Source organism: Nuphar pumila, chromosome 2 (genome assembly GCF_984573655.1).
Source record: "Nuphar pumila chromosome 2, dmNupPumi1.hap1.1, whole genome shotgun sequence".
In the NCBI taxonomy this organism is placed as follows: domain Eukaryota; kingdom Viridiplantae; phylum Streptophyta; class Magnoliopsida; order Nymphaeales; family Nymphaeaceae; genus Nuphar; species Nuphar pumila.
The window spans coordinates 84,970,702-84,985,116 of record NC_143250.1 but is presented as its reverse complement, the minus strand read 5'-3'; the positions used below and the strand labels follow the sequence as shown (position 1 = coordinate 84,985,116).

The 14,415-nt window shown below is 38.3% G+C and overlaps 1 protein-coding gene across 3 annotated transcripts in view; it reads right to left on the bottom strand.

Annotated features, from left to right (window-relative positions):
• LOC149845907 (exocyst complex component SEC6-like) overlaps positions 1–14,415 on the bottom strand; it is a 198,937-nt gene that overhangs the window by 124,081 nt on the left and 60,441 nt on the right. The window lies entirely within an intron of this gene.

The window sequence follows — 14,415 nt, the reverse complement described above, 5'->3', positions numbered from 1 at the left end:
ATAGATTACGGCCGCGTAACATAGGAGCCGGAGGTACGGGGAACTCAGCCAAAATATGGACACCTGAAGGGCCCGGCACGCACAATTCTATCCTTTTCCGAATTGACCCCGTCATTGCATTTTGGACAGCCGTCCGTGGCATTCTAAGGAGCACCTCCCTTTCGAGGTACCCGGTACGGTGCATAGGAGGTTGGTCTTTCTCAACGTGGTGTATAGCACGAAAAACCATTCGATACAAGAGAGGGTCGTTCACATGAAAGAGGAGAATCAACCCTTTCTTCTTTATCGAGGCTTTCGGCGATAAAGAGAATATTGGTCTTATGGAGGTCTTGGGGGGAAGATTCGGGCGCATTTATCCAAATCCTCCACACAACCCAAAGCGGCGAAGAACAAATAGAATTTGCTACGAAAGCCAGCTAACGGGGGTATTCCTGCGTATGAGAACATAGAAATGGAGGAGGTAATAGCCAAAATAGGATTCGTTTTGGCTAGAGCGCCAAAATAGGATTCGTTTTGGCTAGAGCGCCAAAATACGCTATATATTTGACACGGGTTTGCCGTAATGCTGGAACTATTGCGAATGCATCTATCGTCATTGATGCATAAATAAAGATACCAATTAGTAGTGATTGAATTCCTTCTATGGTTCCACATGATAAACCAATACGAATATAACCTACATGTCCAATCGAACTATGAGCTAGAGGTCTTTTTACTTTCGTTTGGGCCATGGCGGCCAGTGCTCCTAAGATCATAGAAGCAATGCTGCAGAAAAAGAGAATTTGTTGCAATGTAGCTCCATAGGAACCATAAATAGAAAGACGTGACATATTTGCAGAAATAGAGATTTTAGGCGCAATAGAAAGGAATGTTGTAACCGGGGTGGGTGAACCCTCATAGATATCAGGTGCCCGCATATAAAGAGTCAAAATAGATATGGAGTCCGAAGGGGAGGGGGGTTTTCTTCGGGGCTCGAGAGATGGAATAGATAGGGCCCCAAAAGTGGTTAATTCGCCGTGGGGGAATGAAAACGAAAGGGAACGATTCATTCTCTACGAGAAAAGTGCTCTCTGAACCAAACGTGAAAGTTGTTTTCCATCATACGGTTGTTCCCTCCACTCTACTCTCGACTCGGATTATATATCCAAAAGGTCCGCTCTCGGCCATTCCACACGCAGCCTAGCAGCGGCGTGGTTATTAGATCTGGGTTGTTCGGGAGTCAATAGACTGTTGCACATTCATCTGACTCTATCAATTCCTTTTTTTTTCATGTCCACATGTCTGCTTTAAACAATATCCCCAAGGGCTGCCCATTCCTCGGAGTAGGAAGAGGACGCCCTGCCCTTTTTGACTTACGACTTTCCTTCTAAATGATCAAATAGTTGCCAACTAGTTCAGTATCCGTTTAGCATCTCGCCATTCCTTATTGCCCTAGCCGACGTGTGAAAGAATGCCTTGTTAGGAATTGAAGAAGAATAGGCTGCACATGAACTGGTCGAGTGAAGTGAATGCCTACTTGACTACCGGGACCGGGACTCCTTCTTCGTGACTAATGGATTCTAAACCTTGGGCATGAAAGAGCTTGTTCTCGACTCGAATGCCCGATTTCCAATATCGAGGAGTGGAGGGAAGCAAGGAATTGATGCAAGAGAATGCCCTGCTAGTCTTTACACATAAGAAGAAGATGGATAGAATGGGAGGCAAAATAGCCTCTATTTTAAGAGAAAGAGTGCCTCACTTGACTTCAAGCTGGGGAAGGCATGTCACTTCTTCCACTAGTGGGACATGTCCAGAAGGGCTTTTCTTTGCAAGAATAAGGGCTTTGAAAGGCAACTTGTCTTGTTAACTATTTATTTGATGATTGTGAGTATCATAGTCATCTCTTTTCTTTAGCATCCCGCCATTCCTGTGCAAAATACCCCTCGTAAGGCCTCCCAATAGTTCACTCGTAAGGTCTTTCTATCCCATTCATATATTTCTTTAATGGATGTGGGATTCCGCATAGGGAGATGTTTAGTTCTGAGCCGAGGAGGTTGAAGAGCTATGATTAAGTACTTGCATACCGCTCTGTGGGACTGCTTGCCCTTCGTTCCAAAGTTGCGGTTTATGGCAGCCCTATTGCGAATCTAAGAGAGGATCTCTGGTCTGAGTTTATGGCAATGGCCGATACCATATCAGAACCCTGGCTCATTGCTTTAGAATATGCTTACGACTCGGATATTTCAATTTGGAGACAGAAGGAGTGCATAGCCGAATACCGTGTTATTTCCTTCTATTACCTATAATCTTTCTGATTGAATTGAGAAGAGGTGTTTCTCTCAAGTACATTAGTATAATTAAAGATATGTATGAAGGAGTAGTAACCAATGTCCGCACTTATGGAGGGGTGACAACCAATTTTCCTATAATGGTTGGGTTACATCAAAAGTATGGAGAAATTGATGGAGATGTAAATCATAGGATAAAGGTTGGGTGGATGAAATGCAAAAGTGCAACTGGAGTGTTGTGCGATCGTAGAATGCCATTGCGGTTGAAGGGAAAGTTTTATAGGACGACTATTAGGCCTGCTTTACTATATGGTACGGAATGTTGGGCTGCCAAGAGACATCACATTCAAAAAATGAGTGTAGCTGAGATGCGTATGCTGAGATGGATGTGTGGAAATACAATAAAAGATAAGATTCGGAACGAGGAGATACGTAAGAAGGTAGGCGTTGCACCCATTGAAAATAAGATGAGAGAGAATCGTTTACGGTGGTTCGGACATATTCGGCGAAGGCCTAATGATGCTCCAGTTAGAAGGATGGAGAAATGGGAAAATATATTAGTTAAAAGAGGTCGGGGTAGGCCTAGGAAGACATGGATGGAGGTGATAGGAAAGGATATGAATGCTTTGAACCTCACCAAGGACATGGCATTGGATAGAAATGATTGGAGGAGAAGGATTCATGTGGAAGACCCATAATGATTTTCTTTTTTGGTTCATATCGCCGACCCCAATTATTTTGGGATGAAGGCGTAGTTGTTGTTGTTGTTGTTTTTGGTTGGGTTACATTAAGGATCTGTTTTAAGCCCTTTCCTATTTGCTATAGTGATGGATGAGCTTACGAGATCAATTCAAGAAAATGTGTCGTGGTGTATGTTGTTTGCTGATGATATTGTTTTGATTGATGAGTCTAGAGCTGGGGTTAATGCTAAGTTAGAATTATGGAGACAGACATTGGAAGCAAGAGGTTTTAAGTTGAGTAAGAGTAAGACAGAATACATGGAATGTCGATTTAGTAAGCAACGAAGTAGTGATGAGAGTGTAGTGAAGCTTGGTGAGCAAGAAATACCGGTGGATGATTCTTTCAAATATTTGGGATCTATCATTCAAAAGTATGGGAAAATTGATGGAAATGTAAATCATAGGATAAAGGTTGGGTGGATGAAATGGAAGAGTGCAACTGGAGTGTTGTGCGATCGTAGAATGCCATTGTGGTTGAAGGGAAAGTTTTATAGGACGGCTATTAGGCCCGCTTTACTATATGGTACGGAATGTTGGGCTGCCAAGAGACATCATATTCAAAAAATGAGTGTAGTTGAGATGCGTATGCTGAGATGGATGTGTGGAAATACAATAAAAGATAAGATTCGAAACGAGGAGATACGTAAGAAGGTAGGCGTTGCACCCATTGAAAATAAGATGAGAGAGAATCGTTTACGGTGGTTTGGACATATTCGATGAAGGCCTAATGATGCTCCAGTTAGAAGGATGGAGAAATGGGAAAATATATTAGTTAAAAGAGGTCGGGGTAGGCCTAGGAAGACATGGATGGAGGTGATAGGAAAGGATATGAATGCTTTGAACCTCACCGAGGACATGGCATTGGATAGAAATGAATGGAGGAGAAGGATTCATGTGGAAGACCCAGAATGATTTTCTTTGTTGGTTCATATCGCCGACCCCAATTGTTTTGGGATGAAGGCGTGGTTGTTGTTGTTGTTGTTGTTGTTGTTGTTGTTGTTGTTGTTGTTGTTGTTGTTGTATGGATGTTGCATGATATATTCCTTTTTTTGCGGCCTGTGCATTCTGCTCCTTGACCAAAACAAGGAGAGAAGTGGACAGATATTCATGCTTCAGCCTCTGCAGTTTTAATTTTTCCTTGACTGGGCACCAACCACTAATTAACTTTCCTTACATGTGCTACCGGACTAGTTCAGCATACAGTGACTTAACCAACTTATTGCTGAAATCCCACAGTTTTTTGCCAGTGTTTCATCTCTTGCAAAAGCACTTTGTACCATCTCATTACAGTCTATGAAATACTTTGCTCTTACTCCTTTCAGGCTTAGATGCAATGCTGCATAGCATTTTTTGGCTGCTCCCCTTTATAGAGAACTCCATCACCATTCATGCATCATCAGCCCCATAAATTCAGTTAAAGGCTGGATCAGTTCTGCATTCACTGGATTGGTGATTTGGTCTTTTTTTTATTCCTGAAACAGTTTAGTCTTTCTTTGGTGAAACAGCATTATATAGGCTTCTTACTAGATATGGAATGTAGAATTCTACACTGTTTGTGACTCTTAATTGATGCTGGAATGGAATGAAAGTTTGCTTTTTTTTATTTAATTCACATGCCCAGATTTCAGTTAATGAATTTTAACACCAATAGCAATCATAGGATAGTTTAATTCATTAATGGGGCTGTCTGTCATCATAACTATATTCTCTTGGGTTGGATAACATATCCAATGGGAAAAGCTTATCCTTGGCACATTGAATATAGCATATATTTTAGTGTAATATTTTAAAGTTGGTCCATTGATTGTGATTTCATGATATTGATAGATCTTGCTTTGCTGAATGGATACCAAAATAAGGTATCACATACACCTATATATATATAGAGAGAGAGAGAGAGAGAAATTGGTAGCTGCTCAGACGCTAGGTGTGAATTGATATGTGCTAAATGGGATTTTCTGCCCTTTCGGTGTTTTTTTTGCAGTTTTGATCCCATAAATGTTTCGGGCATAGACGATTTACGAGGAATCCACACCTGGATCATGTGTTTTCGATGAAAAAAATGATATTTGGAGCCTCAAAAATTTACAAAGATTTTGGACTGTTAATTTTTTCAACCTTATAAAAACCCACCCATGTGTCGGAATCGAACGCTTCAAGAGCTGATCCCTATAAAATCTAGTACATAGATCGCATCTGTACGGTCAGAATTTAAAAATAAAATGAAAAAAAGGCTGAAAACCCCATTTAGCATGTTCATTTTGCAACTATCGTGTAAGCAGCTACCAATAACTATATATATATATATAACTATATATATGCGGACTGCCCAAGCCACTTTTCAAAAATCGCTTTTAGAAGTGTTTTTTGGCAATCTGACCATACGGATGTGATTTTTGTTGTCAAAAAACTAGGAAACGGCTCTTGTGGAAAAAATTTCTGTCGGTTTGAAAATTTTGAAGTTTTCTAGATTATAAAAATCATATTTGTCGTCTATCTCTGGTTGGACAGTCCCCCTTCCTTATACTCTTGGCTTGAATAGCATATCCGACAGTAAACTTATCTTTGGGACAATAAACATAGCATATTTGACAGTGTTATATTTTAAAGTTCGTGCATTATGATTGCAATTTCATAACATTGATAGATCTTGCTTTGCTCAATGGACCTGTATAAACACGAAAACCTGGATATCAAAAAAAGGACAACTCTTTGTCAAACCGAGAAAACTGTGTAGACCAAACAAAGAAAAAATAAACTACAAAGGATGTTTTGTTTTGTTATTTCAAACATACTATATCTTTGGGTTTTAGAAATACCTTCATATTTGGATCAATATTCGATATCTTTGGGTTTTAGAAATATCTTTGTTTCACATACTTTTTTGTATGTTTTGGTATTTGGATCCAATTTGAGATCCATATTCGGGGAAAAATCCATGTTTTTAAAAATACGTTGGTAATTGGATCCAAATCCGATACCAATTATAGCACCGGGATATCAAAAAAAATGTTGTGTGGTTGTTTTACATACGTTTTTGTATGTTTCCGTATTTGGAACCAATTCGATATCTACATTCAGGCAAAAATCCATATTCAGCGCAAAAAACAATGATTTTAGAAATACCTTCGTAATTGAATTCATATCCGGGCCAAAAATCCATAATTAACTTGTTAAAACATGTAAAATGGTGGATGGATCGGGTCATATAATCCAAAACGAAGTAATCCGACCCATTATCCATGTTTGTCCAAGTTATCTGCACATCGTCACCAAACAACGAACATTTGGAACACATGATCCAAGTACGGTCCAAACAAACATTGGACTTACTACAGTTGTTACGGAACGAACAGAACTAGTGTTTTGTCCGTTTTTTTTTGTTCATTTCGTCCAATCCTGGACAAGCCATCAAACAAGCCCTTATGGTTGCATTTTGTGCATTTCATCATTGTTTCGTGTATTATGATTTTTTAGAATTTTTGTTATTTTTTCTTATTTTTTTCAAAATTTATGGTTTTTTACGATATGTATCATATTTTGGGCCCGACCGATACAGGTTGCGATATCATACTTACAACCTTGGTTACAATAACATATAGTTTATTAAGGGGCAGAACTGAAAATACAAAAGAATAAACAATTTAATCAAGGTGACGGCTTAAAGTTGGCTTGAGCTGCAGGAACTTTTGATATAATAACGAAGGAAGAAGCATCACAATTTCTCATGTAGCTACCTTCGATTGTTGAAATACTCATTGATTCCTGATGTTGAGCTACTATTGGTATAGTTTCCAATCCCAACCACGGTGCACATAACAAAGTCGATGGTTAGGCAAAAGCCCAATTCTTTGTGGTGTTGTAATGAATCCAGTGGATCATCCTCGTGGAGGAGGTGAGGGGCGTATAAAAGGAGTAAGACCTTCAATGTCACCTTGGGGAAGCCCAGCAAAGCAGGATTGGCAGGGTGTACTATTACCACTACGTACCACACCATCGAGTGGCTGGCCAGCATGTTGAGTCTTCCTTCGCTGCCAACTATCATCAAACTGGAGTCAACTGGAGCCGCTCTTATAACCCTTAAGATAAGACTAAAGCTAATAGTGAATGACCTCTTTCGGCCGTGCTTCGCTCAAGCTTAAAGCAAAGCATAAAAGACGCTAAAAGACCAAAACCTTCAACGAGTTCTATATTACTGAAATATGACTCAATAGCCTCCCTCAAGTTGCATGGACAACTTGGACTTCAAATACTAAAATCCTTGTTTTATATCAGCCCTTTTGTGGAAATGTTTGCCACCTGATTTTCATGCCAACAACTCTAGCATCAAATTTCCCATATTCAATTTCGCTTTTAATAAACTATTTATCAATCTTTATATTAGTTCTTCCATGATGTATGGGATTAAGATATATCTTGATGGCACTCTGATTATCACAAAAGAATATTGATCTTCGAAATTTCACATTCAAGTCAATCAATGTCTTATCCAAGTCAACTCTAAAGATATAATGGGCAATACACGATACTCCACTTCTGTACTTGAACGTTCAACAACTTTCTGTTTTCTATTGCTCCATGAAACTAAATTTCTCCCAATAAATACACAGTATCTCAATATTGATCTTCTTTCATCTCGATCTCCTGCCCAATGCACATGAGAGAAGGCCATCACTATGAGCATATCCTCGTCTTGCAACCTCCTTTTATAATGTAGTTCATCTCCAATTGTTCCCTTAAGATGTCTGAGAATTTTTTTGATAGTTTCCATGTCTGATGGTTAATGCATGAACCGAGACACAGACCAATCAGCATGAGAGTATCTTACAATTAGATTTGATGGTCTTCTTGTGTGGTGATTCCTATAATAAGCCATAATCAACAGTGCCTTTAACAACCTCATCATCTTCCATGCTTCCATGTGCGTAAGATGCAGGAGAGTGAATAAATTGGCATACCTGATTTATCTCATATGTAGAGGTAGAATACAAAGCTCTGGCCAGCATAATTTCTAAGATAATACAAAATACGCAACTTTATGGCCACATTAGGAATAAAGGATACGTAGATCTATTACATATTGTGATAATTGAAGTGCATTGGCACGTGCACAGAAACCCCATCTTTCATGATAGACCCAAACATTTCTAGAAAAAAATATAATATTGTAAGAGAAAGGAAAGAACCAGAAGAAACTGAAGTCAAGTTTGGAATATTAAGTGGCTGATATACTGACAAAATGACTATTGAGGCAAAGACATAACTTCTTGAAGAACAAATTGTGCATTTTGGGAACCATGCACAACTTGAGGGAGTATACTACTCAACTAGGGGTAAAAATCTAATTATACCCTAAAGGCAAAAGCCATCATTTTTTCTCTACTGAGATATCATATGAAGGGGAAGAATCTGTTAAATTATGTACATAATCATATAATGTAATATATATATATTTTATATATATATGGTAATACATATACATATATTAATATATATGTATATGTATCTACTCAAATATATATATAAAATATATATTTCTATTTGTTTAGTCATAAGGGTAGTTTAGTCTTTTCCCTATTTTTGCGCACATTCATTTTTTGGATGTGATTGTAATTATTTTTATTTTTCCTTTTACTTTTTTTATTTCTTTTTGTATGTGTACCAAAAAGGTACCTTGGGGGGCCCACCAACATAGTCGTTGGGCCCTCTCCAACGGTCACATTTGTGACCGTTGGAGGGGCTCCAACGACTATGGGTGGAGCCCCTCCAAGGCCCCTCTTGTGGTGTTATAAATAGGGGTTCTCCCCTTTGTATTTTTCCATGGCTTTGAGTCAAAGCCCAAGTTCTCAATAAATTGATTCCATTATTTTATGCCTTTGTGCATTTGTGAGTTATTTGTGGGGTGTGCTTTTTGTGCACAAGTGTTCTAAAGTGTTCTTATTGTGCTTTCGTGGTGGGTTCAATATCAAGAATATTAAGGTCTTGATATTAGTATCTTGTTGGAGATACTTTCACATGGTATCAAAGCCTAGTTGGAAGAAAGAAGATCGTGTATCTCGCCTCTTGTGAAGCACCTCGAAAATCGTGCCCTCAAGCTAGTGAAGTTTTTGAGTAAAGCATTTGCTCCGGGCAATATTTTAGAAGCAACTTTTGTCAAGAAAAGGTTGAAAATCCGTTAAGGTACGCTTTATTTTTCATCTTCTCCTCTCCATAATGGGTGAAAAAGACTCTCACTTCTCCCTTGGTTTTAAACTTAGTGGTTCAAACTACCATGTTTGGGCCGGCAACATGGAAGCCCATATCAAAGGGAAAGGTCTTTGGGGTTATGTTCAAGGATCCATATCGGAACCCGAACCCAAGCTTTCTATTATAGAGAAAGGGGAAATCAAAATTCTTGAAGGAGAAGATAGACAAAAGGCCTTAGAAGAATATTCCAAAAGGCATGATGAGTGGGAAATGAAGAACTTCAAAATATTGTCTTGGATTTTTTCGTCCGTTGAAACCAAGATCAATGCCAACATCATCAAATTTAAAAGGGCCTCCGAAGCTTGGTTATACCCTGAAAAAATGTATACGTCAAGAGACTTGTCTCACAAATACTACCTCTAAAAGAAAGCCTTGACTCTTCAACAAAATGATTTATCTATTCGGGAATATTTTGCCGAATTATCATCTATTTGGGACGAGCTTGCCATGCTCGAACCAAAATGGAGTGGAGAAGCTATTGAGTTAAGGTACAAACAACTTGAGGAAGATCGTTTCTTCAACTTCTTAAATGGACTTAGACCCGAATTTGAGCAAATTCGGTCCTCCCTTCTATCGGCTTTTACCTCCCCATCTATTGAAGATGTCATCACCAAGCTAAGTGGTGAGGAAACATGTATGGGGATTAGTAAAAATAACCCAAGCATTCTTGCTACACCTTCTCAAAATGACTATGAAGTGGTCAATGCCGTGTCAAGACCCGGTAATAATTTGAAGACCTACAAACCGCCCCATTTCAAAAATCAAGGGCAAAATGATCGATATGGCAAGAGAGATTATAGCAAATTAACTTGCCATTTTTATAAAGAACCGGGACATATCAAACCCAATTGTCCTAAATGGAAGAAATTCCTCGCCGCGGCCTTAGCATCCCAATCGGAGGAACGGCCTTCAACATCAAGTGAACCTCTTTCGCTTCATCAAATAATGGATGCTCTTCAACCTCTTCTCAAAGGAGGCACTTCTGGAGCCGCCATGTCATCTTCTTCCTCTCTTGGTAAGACATCTTGGCTACTTGATTCTGGTGCTTCGTTTCATATGACTCCGAGACATTGTTTTCTTTCTAATTATTCCGAAAATCGCCTTCCATCTTTTGTCTCAACCGCGGATGGAACCCCTCTTGAAATTAAAGGAATGGGCAATTTTGAAAAACAAGATTTTTTTATCCCAAAAATTCGTCTTATTCCAAAACTAAACTTAAATTTACTTTCCGTTTCTCAACTCTCGGACTATGGTTGCGATATAAAATTCTCTTCTAATAAATGTTGGATACAGGATCGCCAGTCCGGGAAATTGATTGGGGAAGGCTCTAGGAGAGGAGACCTCTACTATGTTGATTTTCTTAAAATTCCCAAGAATCAATTTTGTAATGTTGCTCAAAACAAAGATATTCATGTATGGCATAAGAGATTGGGTCATCCCAACATTGTTAAAATCTCTTATTTGCCTTTTATTAAGCATCTTTGTAATGAAAATTTTGTTTGTAATGAATGTATTCTTGGAAAAATGAGAAGTCTTCCTTTTCCTCAAAGATCCATGTTTACAACAAAACCTTTTGAAATCGTTCACTCCGATGTATGGGGTCCAGCTCCGGTGATATCCAAGGGAGGTTTTTCTTACTATGTTATCTTTGTGGATGATTTCACTAGGTTTAGTTGGATATATTTTCTTAAACATAAATATGAAGTTTTTTCAACTTTTAAAACATTTCATATGATGGTTTTAAATCAATTCAATGGAAATTTGAAAATTTTTAGAACCGATTCTGGTGGCGAATACCTTTCCAATGAATTTAAAAGCTATCTTGAAAACTATGGAATTCTTCATCAAAAGTCTTGTCCCAAAACCCCCCAACAAAATGGGTTGGCTGAACGGAAACATAGGCATATTATTGAAACCACACGAACTTTGCTCATTTCTCAAAATATACCGAAAAAACTCTGGGCGGAGGCCGCTCTTACTTCTGTCTATCTCATAAATAGACTTCCATCTAAAAACTTGAACAAGATTTCCCCGTTTGAAAAATTATACGAAAAAGAACCTGATTATAGCAGGTTAAGGGTTTTTGGATGTAAATGTTTTGTCCTTACTGATAAAAATGACAAACTCTCCCCTAAGGCCATTCCTTGTGCCTTTCTTGGTTACTCTGAAACTCATAAAGGTTTTCGATGTTATGATGTTAAGAGTGATAAACTTTATGTTTCCAGAAATGTAAGCTTCTTGGAAAATGTCAGTGGTTTCGAAAAACTTGAAACTAATGATGAGAATATAGATTATTCTTTTCTGTTTGATTTATTAACTGAAGATGATGATACTAGAGATGATGAAACAAATCAAAATGATGAAACTCATACTGATCAACCCATTAATGAAGAACCACATAGAGATCCTATAACCTACTCTCATAGAGATAGGAGTACTTTTAGAAGTGCCCTCGAAAGATATGATAGTGAGTCTACCCCTTTAAATGAAGGAAATCTTCGTAGGACCGAAAGATCAAGAAAACCCCCCTCTAGGTTCATCTCATATGAGTCTTTTTCACCAAAATATAGAGCCTGTCTAAGCGCCATTCACTCGTACATAGAACCTAGGGATTTTGAGGAAGCACGAAAATACCCAGAATGGATAGTTGCTATAAACAATGAACTTGAAGCCCTAAAGAAAGCAAAAACCTGGGAGTTTCAAGACCTTCCTAAAGATAAGAAAGCAATAGGGTGTAGATGGGTGTTTAAAGTCAAAACTAAGAGTGATGGGTCTCTTGAGAGATATAAGGCCCGCTTAGTTGCAAAAGGGTATGGACAAAAATATGGGATTGATTATGAGGAGACTTTTGCTCCCGTTGCTCGGATGGTCACCGTCCGATATCTTATAATTGTTGCTTCAATAAATAAATGGAACATCTATCAGATGGATGTTAAGAATGCTTTTTTAAACGGAGATCTAAACGAAGAAGTATATATGGATGCTCCTCCTGGAATGGAGTATCCTAAAGGGAAAGTTCTTCGTCTTCGGAAAGCACTGTATGGTTTAAAACAAGCTCCCAAAGCTTGGTATGATAGGTTTAACTCTGTGATGTTAGATAATGGTTTTTCATCATGCTTTACTGATACTGCTTTGTTTGTTAGAAAGTCTAATGCAGGGATTGTTATTCTGTTGCTATATGTGGATGACATGCTTATTACTGGAAGTGATTCTAAAGGGATTAAAAGCATAAAGTCCATATTAAAGGATAAGTTTGAAATGTCTGATTTGGGTTTCTTAACTTATTTTTTGGGTATTGAGATTGCATACTATCATAGAGGGTATTTTTTGTCTCAAACTAAGCTTGCATCTGAGATTATTGACAGGTCAGGTATTACAGATGATAAAGTTTGTGAAACTCCTGCTATAGTAGGAGCAAAAATGAAGATTGATGATGGTGTTCCTCTCTCTGATCCTACTCCCTACAGGCAACTAGTAGGCTCGTTGATGTATCTAAGTATCACCAGACCAGATATCTCACATGCGGTGCATACGGCAAGTCAATTTCAGCATGCACCAACTTCTGTTCACATGGGTGCTATCTTGCGTGTCGTGAGATACCTAAAGCACACTATTAATAAGGGAGTTTTTCTGTCTTCCTTTTCTGAGTTAAAATTAATTGCTTATACTGACTCTGATTGGGGAGGTGACCCAAATAACCGTCACTCCACCACTGGTTTTTGTGTATTCTTAGGAGACTCATTGATCTCATGGAGATGCAAGAAGCAGCAAAAGGTATCTCTATCATCAACTGAAGCTAAATATCGTGCCATGGCGACTACTACCATGGAAATTGTTTGGATTCATCAGTTGCTGGAAGATATGGGAATCAAAATTGAAGGGCCTACCAAGCTTTGCTGTGACAACAAAAGTGCGATTTATATTGCTAAAAATCATACTTTTCATGAGCGGACCAAACATATAGAGATGGACTGTCACTATGTTCGGGAGGCGTATCTCCAAGGAATCATTGACCTTCCATATGTCACGTCCAAGTATCAGTTGGCGGACTTCTTCACTAAAGCCTTGTGTGCTCCGCGCTTCAACTTCCTTCTTAGCAAACTCTCGGTCATCCTGCCCTAAGTTTGAGGGGGGTGTTAAATTATGTACATAATCATATAATGTAATATATATATTTTATATATATATGGTAATACATATACATATATTAATATATATGTATATGTATCTACTCAAATATATATATAAAATATATATTTCTATTTGTTTAGTCATAAGGGTAGTTTAGTCTTTTCCCTATTTTTGCGCACATTCATTTTTTGGATGTGATTGTAATTATTTTTATTTTTCCTTTTACTTTTTTTATTTCTTTTTGTATGTGTACCAAAAAGGTACCTTGGGGGGCCCACCAACATAGTCGTTGGGCCCTCTCCAACGGTCACATTTGTGACCGTTGGAGGGGCTCCAACGACTATGGGTGGAGCCCCTCCAAGGCCCCTCTTGTGGTGTTATAAATAGGGGTTCTCCCCTTTGTATTTTTCCATGGCTTTGAGTCAAAGCCCAAGTTCTCAATAAATTGATTCCATTATTTTATGCCTTTGTGCATTTGTGAGTTATTTGTGGGTTGTGCTTTTTGTGCACAAGTGCTCTAAAGTGTTCTTATTGTGCTTTCGTGGTGGGTTCAATATCAAGAATATTAAGGTCTTGATATTAGTATCTTGTTGGAGATACTTTCACAGAATCATCATTATAACCTGCAGAATAGTATCGTGTGCTATTAATGTGATGTAGTCATCGTTAATTTGTCATTTATTGTAGTCTTATAATGAGTGGAATGCTTGTAAATGTTTTCATACATGTGGTTAGTTGTAAAAACCCTACTAGGGCAACTCCATTTATAATGAAAAGCCTCAAGAGAGTACTTCCCACTCGCTAGAGTAAACAAGTTTTGCAGTAGCTAATCCTCTTCTACATTCTCCTCCTTTTTCTTCAGTATACTTATAGCCTGGATTTTGAGAATGATCAAAGGTGATTGATGGTGGTTGATGGTGAATGGTGCTGTGTAGCAGGAGTTAGAATAAAAATAGGAGAGGAACGATGCAACAGTCAAAACAGCTGCTCCCAATTCAGAACTAAAACATACACCCAGCCAGAAAGAAATC